This window comes from Ruditapes philippinarum, unplaced genomic scaffold (genome assembly GCF_026571515.1).
Source record: "Ruditapes philippinarum isolate M1 unplaced genomic scaffold, ASM2657151v2 ctg4519_1_1_1_1, whole genome shotgun sequence".
Taxonomy (NCBI): domain Eukaryota; kingdom Metazoa; phylum Mollusca; class Bivalvia; order Venerida; family Veneridae; genus Ruditapes; species Ruditapes philippinarum.
The window spans coordinates 43,463-57,980 of NW_026860826.1; the positions used below are offsets into that span (position 1 = coordinate 43,463).

Here is a 14,518-nt window from a genome sequence, read left to right on the forward strand (position 1 = left end):
ATTCTGGTAAAAACCAATTAACCATTGAAAAGTTTATGAGAATATCTTGTCATCATATGTCTACTAGTTCATCTTCACTTTCTGCATTTCTTGCTTGGACGCCCTTTGATGCTTTGCATCAATGCTTTTCTTGTACATTGCTTAATCAACTTTTTGAGCGTGTGCCGTAGACGTATGTGTAATAGTGAAATTGAATTTAAATATATTTTATGCTCAAACTTGATATTTGAAGATACTGATTGTTGCTTCACAGTCTTTTTGAAATATAAAATAAATATTATTTGGCTTCACACAAATATTTTGCTTCCAATCCTATACACATATAAGTGGGAACTCTGAATATATAGTGTTATTAAAAGAATATGTCAGTTTTTTTAAAGAAAGGCACAACTTTACTTGACCGTAATAAGGAACGCAGATGCCCATACATTGTGAGTATGTGTTTTTATTTCAATAAGACACATTAAGTAAGAATTTAATAGATTTCAATAAATTTCTGTAATAAAAATACATGTATATTACTGCAAGATGCGCATAGCATATTTTTAAGCACAAATGTATATGAATGTGATGGTGTGTGAGGGGTGTCTGTGACACAGTAAATTGGTGACTTATAGGCCCATTGGGTCGTGTACTATAATCATACGCACATATGCTCATTATTTGTTATTGGCTATGCACATGACACAATAATAAACAACTTCCTCCTCTCCTCATTATATTTTGTACTGTGTAACACACCTATTTGCCACTATAAGTGACTCTGAGACTTTTGTAAAGTTAATAGGCCAATAAAATTTACCCTTTTAATGTTCATGTCATTAGATAAAGACCTTTGCAGCACCTAGGCAGGTGCTAAACAACTGCATTACAGCATTATATGTTTTGATAAGGCAGTACACTATGGCCACTATTGCATGAAACTGACACGTATATATTCCATCCCAGCTCATGAACGTATCCTTGGGCTGAGCAGGGGGGTGGGGGTGCAGTGTAGGAGCACATTTGTCTCGGAGCACATTTGTCTCACGAGGTGTGACCGATGTGCTCGTAAACATTCATACTTGCGAAAAATGGGAAATGAGACAGATGTGTTCGACACACAATAGAAAGGACACTCAAAGCACATTTGTCTCACATTATTCCATAAAATTCTAAAAAGGAAATAGTTATGCCCGTCCGTCTCCTGGCAACCAGTCATTGTTCTGTGTTGTCTGTATTTATAATACCGTTTTTAGGTCACTTCCGGTCAATCAAAAACTTCCTACCTCTGCATAAGAGTCCCATATTAACTTATAGAATATCCCTGTTCTGCGTGTCACAATGAAAATTCTACCAGTGCAGTATCCAGAACCCAAACACATATGCAGCGAGATTTTTATCGTTATCGAGTGTGACACGTTTCTTTCCGATGCTCAACGTTTTATAAATGATTTATGAATTATTCTAAGCAACAAGAAGGTAATATCTACGGTGGCATAAAAGGGACTTAGGATTTTCTTATTTATTATGTGAGCACGCGAAAGCTTTTACGTGGCCACTCGATACTTTTACGTGCGAACGCGATAGCTATTGCGTTCGAAAGGAATAGTTATAAGGAATAGTTATTAAGTGCGCACGCGATAACTATTACGTGCGCACGCGGTTAGGTATTCTGCATTTGGACCCTGGACGGGCTTCCTCGCATGAAAAGTTCGACGCTCCGAGTGAGTGTCAAACCTACAGCGGTTAGGGGCAAGAAGTTTTTTGAAATCACCCGGCCACGGAGAACCCTAAATGATCTAAGGAAGAAAATGAGATGACCATCCCACACGTATTTTGTTTTCATCAGAAACAAATAAAAATATCGCCATTTACAGAGAAGTGATGCTTTAAGATCTGCTATTGAAAAGCACTTACAACGTGCATGAGTTCCTAAATGAATGCGGTTAATGCCATAATTATCGAATATCGGACCTATAAGGAGCTGCGCGAGCCCGCTGCTTCCTTTTCGTTCTGGAACTCTATGAGAAAGGTAGCTGCTGATCATATTTTAAAATTTTTGTTAAAATCTTAATCTAGGTTTTTAATTTTGGATGTAAATTGTAAAATTTTAATTATAATTTTAAACCTTAACTATCGAAGTGCTCTTTATATTTAAATCTTTATAAATCTCGCTTTTGATTGAATTTTAAATAAACGAAAATAGAAAATAACCACGTGGCCCTATTTATCCGAAAGGGACAATGCAGTTACAATTATTTCAAATTATAAATAGTTAAATAATAAGAAACGTTAACCATTGAATTGCTCTTTATATGTATATTTTTGTAAATCTTGCTTTTGATTGAATTTTAAATAAACGAAAAAAGAAAATAACCACGTGGGTCTATGTATCCCAAATGCAGTACTGTTATAACTATCTATCCTAATTTATCCTATTAACCAAATGCAGTTATAACTATTCCAAATTATCAATAGTAGGTCTATAAACATATATAAACATGGCAAGCTTTTTAGGTTGTTTATAATAAGACATTTTGTTGTTTTTCTTGATCAAAATGCCCAAACGACGTGCGGACGAAACTGAGAGACTGGCCAGTGCTGTAAATGAGAAAAGACGATAGCACAGAGGACAACTGGCTCGAATCCGAATCAACGTCAAGAAGTTGTTCAAACTCATGACTTTCCCCCAACTTCAGGTGAAGTAAACTTTCAATCTAACATTATTTTGTCTACCCAAGTTTCTCACTCTATTAAAGAGACAATACGGTGTAATAGTTATATAGAACTACAACATCTTTTTCCTAAAATTAAACCAGATTCTGCAGGAAAACAAAAAATACATTTTGAAAATGGAGAGCTGATCCTATATCTTTTCATATATTCCATACTTTAATTATCGCTGTACATATTCTAAAGCATCCTATCTGCTACAATATATGGTAAACATACGACAGGCAGCAACCAGGCATATTGGTTGAGCCGCCTACGACTCGAGCTTTAGACTGACAAAATGATGATGTTAGCCACGAAACCAATTCAATCGGTTGGTCTTTCGATTACCCCCCCCCCCCCCCCCCATTCTCGAAAAGTATTTAGCTTTAGGAATGTATAGAGTTGGATGTCTAAACACATGGTAGGTGGAGGTCTGATACCTATAAGTCATATATATATTCGTTAATTTCAGACAATATTATGCAAAGTATCTCTATGGGTTTTCCTGAAGCCGATGTCGGATCATTTAATCGCCTTTGTGGCCTGTAGTTCTTTAAAATGGCATAAATAAGTAGTTCATAATATTGAATTCTTCTCGCTAGTTCCTCTCTGTTTTGCATTTTAAGATGTCTTTGTGTGAAATTATTTTTCGTGTTATCTAATGTGTCTTATAACAGTTGAGTCGCGGAGCTTAATTAGTCAAGTGATAGCAGTTACTTATTTTTCTAAATTACAAAGATATTGTGAAGGATCTGCCAAATGCCAAATGATAAAGATAAAGTTGTGTGATGAAATGATAAAGATAATGATGAACTAATAAAGATAATGTAGAAATAATAAATACCAAATGATAAAGATAAAGTTGTGAGATGAAATGATAAAGATAATGATGAACTAATAAAGATAATGTAGAAGTAATAAATGCCAAAGGATAAAGATAAAGTTGTGTGATGAAATGATAAAGACAATGATGAATGTTGATTAGAACATCAGAATGTTTGTGTTGTTACGATAATTATTTCAGATTAATGATTATTTGATAAAAGATAATGATGAAATGATGGTGATATCATCAGAATGTTTGTGTTGTTATGACAATGAGTTCAGAATTATAATGATAATACTATAAAGATAATGATGATGATAACATCATAATGTTTGTGTTGTTATAAAAATGATTTCAGAATAATAATGATAATTTGTTAAGATAATGATGATATGATGATAACGACGAAATGATGATAGTCGTCGCTGTGTGATAATGATAGTTTGATAAATATAATGATGAAATGATAATATGATTTAAGAATGATAATGGTAATTTGACAAAGATAATGATAATAATAATACCAGATCGATTCGATGGTATACATATTTATGTATTATTTATGTCATAATTGGTGAGGTGATATTTGCTATAAGTCTAACAAACGCAATGTCAATTATAATGTTGTTATTGGTCGGCGATCCGCTTTTGGCAACTTAAATGTAACATTTGCTATCACAGTATAGGTAGACCGCTGGCGGATACCTTTACCTTAATATTGACGATTAAGCTCCAAATTTCCAAGTCTCTTTGTATGTGAGAAGTTAGCAGTTAACAGTGAGCTAAGCAAAAAGGCATTACGATTTATATAGGGAAATCAATGATCTGCTGGTATGCTCAGCTAGGTAAGCAATCTAGCAGAGCATTCCAAAATAAAGTGTAGAAATGCTTTGCTGGTATGCTCAGCTGGGTAAGCAATCTAGGAGGCCATTACTAAATATAGTGTAAAAATGCTCTGCTGGTATGCTCAGCTGGCTAGGCAATCTAGCGGGGCGTTCCAAAATTAGCGTAAAAATGCTCTGCTGGTATGCTCAGCTGGCTAGGCAATCTAGCAGGGCATTCCTAAATATAGTGTAAAAAATACTCTGCTGTTATACTCAGCTGGCTAAGCAATCTAGCGGGGCATTCCAAAATATAGTGTAAAAAGCTCTGCTGTTATGCTCAGCTGGCTAAGCAATCTAGCGGGGCATTCCAAAATATAGTGTAAAAATGCTCTGCTGTTATGCTCAGCTGGCTAAGCAATCTAGCGGGACATTCCAAAATATAGTGTAAAAATGCTCTGCTGTTATGCTCAGCTGGCTAAGCAATCTAGCGGGACATTCCAAAATATAGTGTAAAAATGCTCTGCTGTTATGCTCAGCAGGCTAAGCAATCTATCGGGACATTCCAAAATAAAGTGTAAAAATGCTCTGCTGTTATGCTCAGCTTGGTTAGCCATCTAGCGGGGCATTCCAAAATATAGTGTAAACATGATCTGCTGGTATGCTCAGCTGGCTAGGCAATCTAGCAGGGCATTCCTAAATATAGTGTAAAAATGCTTAGCTGTTATGCTTAGCTGGCTAAGCAATCTAGCGGGACATTCCAAAATATAGTGTAAAAATGCTCTGCTGAATTGCTCAGCTGGCTAGGCAATCTAGAAGGACATTCCTAAATATAGTGTTAAAAATGCTCAGCTGGCTAGGCAATCCAGCAGAGCATTCCTAAATATAGTGTAAAAGTGTTCTGCTGGCAAGCTCAGCTGGCTAAGCAATCTAGCAGAGCGTTCCAAAATAGAGTGCGAAAAATGCTCTGCTGGTATGCTCAGCTAGCTAAGCAATCTAGCAGGGCATTCCTAAATATAGTGTTAAAAATGCTCAGCTGGCTAGGCAATCCAGCAAAGCATTCTGAAAATTAGTGTAAAAATGTTCTGCCGGAATGCTGAGCTGTCTAGGCAAACTAGCAGGGCATTCTTAAATAAAGTATAAATTTCGTTGGTCTGCAACTGATTATTTGGCACTCGTAGACTTTCTGAAATATTTAGTGCCAATGCAGATAATGACATTTTTGACTTCTACGGGACCCTCAAGTGTCTATTTCTTTGGTCTCCGACTGATTCTGGGACGATCGCAGACTTTCAGGAATTTTTGGTGCCAATGGAGATAATGACATTTTTACTTCAAAAGGACCCTCCTTAGTCTATTTCGTTGGTCTGCGACTGATTCTGAGTCACTCGCAGAATTTCAGGAATTTTGGTGTCAATGCAGAAAATGATATTTCTGACTTATTGGGACCTTTCTGAATCCATTTTTTTGGTCTACGACTGATTCTGAGGCACTCACAGACTTTCAGGAATTTTTGATGTCAAGGCAGATAATGACATTTTTTACTTCTAGGGACCATCCAGGATCCATTTTTTTGGTCTGCGACTTAATCTTGGACAGTCACAGACTTTCAGGAATTGTTGGTGCCAATAGAGATAATTACAATTTATGACATTTTTGACTATCCAGAGTCTATTTCGTTGGTCTGCGACTGATTATTGGGCACTTGCAGACTTTCAGGAATTTTTGGTGCTAATGCAGATAATGACATTTTAGGGTGAAATGCTCTGCTTATGACTAAGGGGTCCTTAAAAGTAAAATAGTCATGATCTGCAATGGCACTAAACATCCTGAAAGTCTGCGAGTCTCAAGGAATCAGTCGCAGACCCAAGAAATGTACTCTGGCGGTTCCCTAAAAGTCAGAAATGTCATTATCTCCATTGGCATCAAAATTCCTGAAAGTCTGCAAGTGTCCCAAAATCAGTCGCAGACCAGCGAAATAAACTCTGGTGGGTCGCTAGAAGTCAAAAATGTCATTATCTCCATTGGCACCAGAGATTCCTGAAAGTCTGCGAATGTCCCAGAATCAGTCGCAGACCATAAAAATGGACTCTGGCGGGTCCATAGAAGTAAAAATTGCCATCATCTCTATTGGCACGAAACTTTCCTGAAAGTCTGCGAGTGTCCAACAATACGCTGCAGGCCAATGAAATGGACTCTTAAAGGTCCCTAGAAGTCAAAAATATGATTATTTCCATTGGCACCAACCATTCCTGAAAGTCTGTGAGTGTCCAAGAATCAGTCGCAGACGACCAAAATGGATTCTTGAGGGTCCCTAGAAGTCTTAATTGTCAATATCAGCATTGGCACCAAAATTCCTGAAAGTCTGCTAGTGTCCTTCAAAAAGTCGCAGGACAATGAAATAGTCTCTTAAAGGTCCTTAGAAGTCAAAAATATCATTATTTCTATTGGCACCGAAAATTCCTGAAAGTCTGCGAGTGCCTCAGAATTGCCTAGAAGTCGAAAATGTCAATAAAACTTTGGCAACAATAAATCCTGGAACTCAGAATCAGTCTGCCAACTGAGCATTCCACCAGAGCATTTTTTAACTATATTTCGGAATGCCCTGCTAGATTGCCTAGCCAGCTTAGCATTCCACCAGAGCATTTTTACACCATATTTAGTAATGCCCTGCTAGATTGCCTAGCCAGCTGAGCATTCCACCAGAGCATTTTTTCACTATATTAAGGAATGCTCTGCTATAGTGCCTAGCCAGCTGAGCATTCCAGCAGAGCATTTTTACACTATATCTAGTAATGCTCTGCTAGATTGCCTAGCCAGCTGAGCATTCCAGCAGAGCATTTTTTCACTATATTAAGGAATGCTCTGCTATAGTGCCTAGCCAGCTGAGCATTCCTGCAGAGCATTTTAACACTTTATTTAGTAATGCCCTGCTAGATTGCCTAGCCAGCTTAGCATTCCAGCAGAGCATTTTTACACTATATTTCGTAATGCTCTGCTAGATTGCCTAGCAGCTTAGCATTCCACCAGAACATTTTTACACTATATTTAGAAATGCCCTGCTAGATTGCCTAGCCAGTTTAGCATTCGAGCAGAGCATTTTTACACTATATTTAGTAATGCCCTGCTAGATTGCCCAGCCAGCTTAGCATTCCAGAAAAGCATTTGTTCACTATATTTAGTAATGCTCTGCTAGATTGCCTAGCCAGCTTAGCATTCCAGCAGAGCATTTTTACACTATATTTTGGAATGTCCTGCTAGATTGCCTACCCAGCTTAGCATTCCAGCAGAGCATTTTTACACTATATTTAGTAATGCTCTGCTAGATTGCCTAGCCAGCTTAGCATTCCAGCAGAGCATATTTTCACTATATTTAGGAATGCCCTGCTAGATTGCATAGCCAGCTGAGCACTCCAGCAGAGCATTTTTACACTATATTTAGTAATGTCCTGCTAGATTGCCTAGCCAGCTTAGCATTCCAGAATAGCATTTGTACACTATATTTAGTAATGTCCTGCTAGATTGCCTAGCCAGCTTAGCATTCCAGCAGAGCATTTTTACACTATATTTAGTAATGCCCTGCTAGATTGCCTAGCCAGCTTAGCATTCCAGCAGAGCATTTTCTCACTATATTTAGTAATGCCCTGCTAGATTGCCTAGCCAGCTTAGCTAGCCAGCTGAGCATTCCAGCAGAGCATTTTAACACTATATTTAGTAATGCACTGCTAGATTGCCTAGCCAGCTGAGTATTGCAGCAGAGCATTTTTACACTATATTTAGGAATGCCCTGCTAGATGCCCAAAACAGCTGAGCATTACAGCAGATCATTACCTTCCCTATATAAATTGAAATGCCTTTTTGCTTAGCTCACTGTTCACTGCTAACTTCTCACATACAGCCTCTTTAAGGTATTGATAATTGGTTCCTTCTTTATACTGGTTCCTTCATTTTAAGCGGTGCATATCAGACGGTGTTAGGAACACTATTGCTGGGAACATATGGGTGGTATGAAAATCGAGGATCTCAAACAAAGTATAGCCTACTTAACTTCCTTTAAGCAGAATGAACCCAAACCTGTATTCGTATTCATTGTGGAGGCAAGGATATAGGCCTTATAACATCTGCGGCTATTATTGCGGATCTCAAAATAATCATAGATATTATCAGAAGTAAGTTTCCATATACAAAACTAATTTGGTCACATAATTTACCATGGCGATCATGGCGTTATATCACGCTGACCGAGCAAGAAAACGTATAAAACAGCTCTATAGTCACCTATGTAATAAATGGCGGGGTCACTACCTAAAATACCGGTATATAAAAGAATGGAATTTTCTGTTCTTTATATCAATGGTTACATGATCCAGAATTAAGACCACCCCGCTTATCCACTTTTAAGACCACCAGATTCGGTCCTAATTCATTGTTATATTCTTAATTTGACCTCACTATTTAGACCACTGATATTAAAGTCAGCACCTACCTAGATCTTAAATTTATTGTCATTGTCTGCTTGAATGCTCTTATGTATGACCTGATGCTAAATAATATTTCCGAGGCCATTTATTCATTCAGCCTATCTTCCCGATGTGATTTAGTGACGTAAAGACAGATTTGTCACTTTTATCAGTATTGGTTGTTAGTTATTCCTAAACAATTTATATATAAATCAGGTTTCTAATATTAACTTCTAGAGTTTTCAACGTGGCTGGGTTTAGTCGTTATGTTAAACCGCTTTGGCGGAAGGTACTCTCATTCTTCGAGTCCCTTTTTGGCTGAAATTTAACATAACGTTTTTTCTATTTGCGACCGTTGTCGGAGCAAATATGATGTGTATTTAAAGTTCCTAAATTGCTTTTATACCCAGTCATGGTGGAAATTATTCGCCAAAAGAAATAAAAAAGTTATTACAAAAAATGTTGTATTTTCTTCTTGTATAAGACTGATTTGCGATGTACAATGGCCTCTCGGGTTCGAACCAGCAACCTTCGTCCAGAACACTCTTTATTATGCATTCATTGGAAAATAATATCAAAGTTTAATCATTCAAGATTAAACTCTTTTATTTTACATGAATGACACATGTCTTAATCTATCGATCAGTTGTACTGCGTATCAATACGCATGCTCAGTCTGAGAGCTATATTTTGAACACTATATATAAGGAGCTGCGCGAGCCCGCTGCTTCCTTTTCGTTCTGGAACTCTATGAGAAAGGTAGCTGCTGATCATATTGTAAAATTTTTGTTACAATCTTAATCTAGGTTTTTAATTTCCCGCCCTCCGCAACCCTTTTTTCTGCTGTGCTTGTTTTACATTTCAGGAGTCAGCTATCACAACGCTTCGTCATGAATTGGACACATGTTTTATGCTGGGCGACGGAGTACCTAAATAACAGTCAATTGCTAATCGAATAGACATTAGTGAATTGCTTGATGCTACCGTTGTCGGTGCTCTTGCAAAACTATGATAGGATTCAAAGGACATCAAAAATGTTTGTGTAATTATCGGACATACATAACACGTGTAACCGTTGTCGGTGCATTTTAATTGTGTTAATTTTGCAAAATTTCATATTTGACTACTTCTCTCAGCTGAAATTTAACATAACGTTTTTTCTATTTGCGACCGTTGTCGGAGCAAATATGATGTGTATTTAGAGTTCCTAAATTGCTTTTATACCCAGTCATGATGGAAATTATTCGCCAAAAGAAATAAAAAAGTTATTACAAAAAATGTTGTTGTATTTTCTTCTTGTATAAGACTGATTTGCGACGTACAATGGCCTCTCGGGTTCGAACCAGCAACCTTCGTCCAGAACACTCTTTATTATGCATTATTGGAAAATAATATGTAATTCAAATGGCGAGAATACAATTTTCAATCTACCAAAAGCAATCAAAACGTTTTTATAATAGTTTTTCTTTGCAATAGTTTTTCTTTTTCTTTTTTTGAAAATTATTCTTCACATTCACAAGTCATCAGATTAACAGAAGAACTAATCAGTGGGGGTAAATCAGGTATTTTATTTCGTATACTCTCGTGTGGCTCGAGTGAACATCACGGGGAATTTATGAATATTTCAACAATTTCACAATCTGTGTGATACACACATACATGTGTTTATCCTGAGCTGAAGACTGACCAAGGTATGTTTGTTTGTTTGTTTGTTTGTTTGTTTAATTTTACGCCTTTCTCAACAGTATTTCAGTCATATAGGCGGGTAGTTTCCTAACCATCGTTCCTGGAGAGTTACACCAGTACTAGACTACCTTCCTCCGCGCTAAACTACCAAAGCATCTCCCGGGGATCGAACCCACGCCAGAGAGGTAACTGGATTAGAAGTCATCGACTCTAACCCCTCGACCACGGAGGCGGTTGACCAAGGTATGTAAAACAAGAACTGTCACGGTAAGTTGACAATGCCCCCAAAGTGGTGCTTTGTCCTTTGATTTATGGACCAGATAGATTATTTGTTTTTGGACAATTAGATCTTCAATGTGAAGGTCATTCAAGGTCAAGGTGAAATAAATATAGGTCAGTTGGAAGGTCTTGTCCAAAGAGGCATTGTGTCCAAATATGAATTAATTCCACTTACTAATAAAGAAGTTATGACCAATGTTAAAGTTTTTGGATGTTCTAGGTCATTCAGGGTACGAGGTAAAAGAAATCAGTTTGAAGGTCTTGCCTAAAGGGGTGTTGTGTCAAAATATGAGTAGAATCCGTGTACTAATAAGGAAGTTATGACCAATTTTTAAGTTTTTGGACAATTTGACTTTCAAGGTGAAGGTCATTCAGGGGTCAAGGTCAAAAGAATATAGGATAGTTGGAAGGCCTTGTCCAAATAGGTGTTGTGCATAACATTATGCCAGGACATTATGGCCAATCTTAAATGTTTTTGGACAATTTGACCTTCAAGGTAAAGGCCATTCAGGGGTCAAGGTAAAAAAATACAGGTCCGTAGGAAGGTCTTGTGCTAAGTGATGTTGTGTTCAAATATGAATCAAATCCGTTTACTAATAAGGAAGTTATGGCCAATGTTAAAGATTTCGGACGGATTGACGGACTGACAGACGGACAGTTCAAAACTAATATGCCTCCCTTTGTGGTATGCACAACGTCTTGCAAAGAAATGCAGCTGTGCAACAACGTTTTAATTGCATTGGTAGATTGAAAATTATATTTTCACCATCTGAATTACATATTAAAACCATACACGCACTGCGCTTGTCTTGCTCACAACGAGTTTATGGTGCTCACAACGAGGATTAAAGCAAAAGTTTCTATGAAGACTTTCAGATAATAATTTACGATGAAGACTTGTGGGCATCTGTTTTAGGTTAGGTTAGAATGCACAAAACGTCACCAATATTGACGTTTTCAATGTTAAAATAGGTCCAAAGAGAAGTTGTCTCCATTTTTCCTGCTACCCCGAATGATTGCGTCGCACGGTATTTCCATCAAATTGTCCACCAACAGGCAGTATCTTTACATGTGCATACTCGGAAAACACTTCGCTAGCTAACTGCATTCCGATATTTTTACATAAATGTCTGTAATCTTCAAAAATTATGAAAAACTCACCTTGTTTATCGTGTCACACGTCATAGATGGGTGCTCACAACGAGGAACGGAAGTTGCTCACAACATTTTTACCGATGGACATTTTTCACTCGTTGTGAGTTAAACGGGCGTGATTAAGGTACAACGGCGAACCTCAAAAAAAATCTGCATGAGACAAATGTGCTTTCTTGTCCCTTAAAAATCATGAGACAAATGTGCTTTCTTGTCCCTTAAAAAACTTGATCGGAGCACATTTGTCACACAAATGAGTTTTTTGGGGTAGACATTTGAGGTCCCATTTGTCTTACGTGGGACAAATGCGACCGCATCGGTGTTACGTAAGACAAATGTGCTCCGAGACAGATCTGCTCCTACAGTGCAGCCCTTAAGCCAGGGCCTGAATCCGCCACTGTATAACTGCCCCCACGAATATATTTTTTCTATTAGACTGTATACATATATAAAACTATATTGCATAACCTTTTTCTACTTATATTTATATTCTTTCCTGGACAATTTATATATTTAGTGTTTGGTACGTATTTATATATACGCAAAAGAATACCGTTGTATGATCTCCGGAAAATTCCGATGATAGGCGAAATGTGGAAAAATCCCGTTGATCTCGATAACAGAGTTCTCGCCCCTTAACAGTTCACAATCGCTAGACATTGTATATATTGTAAGATGATCACCCAGCTTTATTTAGCATAAACGCTGAATAATGGAAATAAGCAAAAGCTAAATGTAATTACGCCATGCAAGCGATTAATCATATAAGCCACACTTTAACAAAATCGTGTAATTTTAGATGTACGAAAGGAAGTAGGATTTGAAAATAGTCAATTTTAAATGACTTCTACATAACAGTAAAACAAATAAGAACTAAACCGTAAATAGTTTGTATAGAGCATGAAGAAGGTATATGACGTTAACATTTTAATATTCCAAAACAGTACGATAAATGGCTTGTGTAAGTTTAATAGTTATCACTCAATGAAAGAATTAGTCACTACAAAGTTTGAATGAAATAATGAAAAATGGAATGCAGCATAATGCAAAGTTTAAATATCATAAAGCAAGATGGAGTCAAGCATAATGTAAGTTCCAATGTCATCAAGCAAGATGGAATCAAGCATAATGCAAGTTCCAATGTCATCAAGCAAGATGGAATCAAGCATAATGCAAGTTCCGATGTCATCAAACAAGATGGAATCAAGCATAATGCCAGTTCTAATGTCATCAAGCAAGATAGAATAAATGCATTAATTCTGTTCCATATTTTGAAAGTGATTTTTTTCTTTTTTTCAAACCTTTTAAATATCAAGAATAGTCTTAATAACTTCATAATGTCACGTTTTTATCATATTTAGAACATTTCTACAACTGTAAAATTTCAGTCTGCCAGGTCGGTACAGAAAAAAAACACTGTCTAAACGTGTTTTCTTTTCTTTTATGTAACTTTTAAATGGTAAGATATGTCTTAAAATATTAATTAAAAGTCGTTTTAATTTCTTTGCCAAACTTGTATTATTTTTAAAGTTCATTCTGTTGGGCCGCTAGACCGCCAATTTCAGGCCGTTGGGCCGCCAGGCCATCAACTTCAGGCCGTTGTGCCGCCAACTTCACGGCGCAAGGCCGCCAACTACACGCAGCCAGGCCGCAAGGCCGCCAACTTTACACATCTTTTTTAAATTTATGTCATTACACCCATTAATTATTCTTACAACAGCGAATGAAATTACAATTTCATCCATAACGGCGAATTTACGTCATACTAAGCATGCCATTGTATAGCAGAACAGAACAGATTATTTTTGACTTGAACAATTATACATCGTCATACATATATAAACAGTTTTACAAACATACTAACATAAATCACAAGATCAGATTTAAACATGTCCCTTTCATATCAATTTAGAGGATGAATTATTAATATATTAAGTTGTATCTACTATATCCAAGGCATTTGCATGCGACTCATCTTGCACCCCTAATGCCAGTAGAAATTTCATAAGTTTTAAACATTTTTGCGACGGACGCGCCCTCAGGCGCGTTCAGAGCTAAGTCATCTACACATGGGATTTCGTTGGCTACACTCGCGCAATGTGTCCTAAACCAATTAACAGCCCAAGAAATAGTACATGAATTTGATCCTTCAAAACTCCCATACTTTGTCTGGATATCTTAATGTCTTCCATATTTAGCCTTTTCAATTTCAAATTAAGTTATCCAAGTTAAAATATTAACGTATATTATTGATAAAAACGTTGTAGTCCCGTAGTATTATTGCGCAATATGCAAATTACTGCTGAAACGATTTACCGCTGTCGAAAAAGTAGGACAGCAAATTATACTACAATTAAGTGTAACCTCTGAGTTCCAAGACATTATTTGTAGGAAATAAATATTTCTACATTATACAAAACATTATTATTAACAAATCAAAAGTTTTTCGTGACTCTAGGATAACTCGCGCATTAATAAAAGAAGAACTATTTTCGTGACTCATACCGCGGGTTTAGCTGAATATTCAGCAGTTATTAATATATTAGATACAGTTCAATGGCTAGTATAAATATCTATTTTTGAAAATGCATGTAAGA

At 36.8% G+C, this 14,518-nt stretch overlaps 1 protein-coding gene across 1 annotated transcript in view; it reads right to left on the minus strand.

Annotated features, from left to right (window-relative positions):
- The window catches only part of LOC132713493 (uncharacterized), a gene marked incomplete at its 3' end in the record, with an annotated part of 77,879 nt that overhangs the window by 38,093 nt on the left and 25,268 nt on the right, over nucleotides 1–14,518 (minus strand).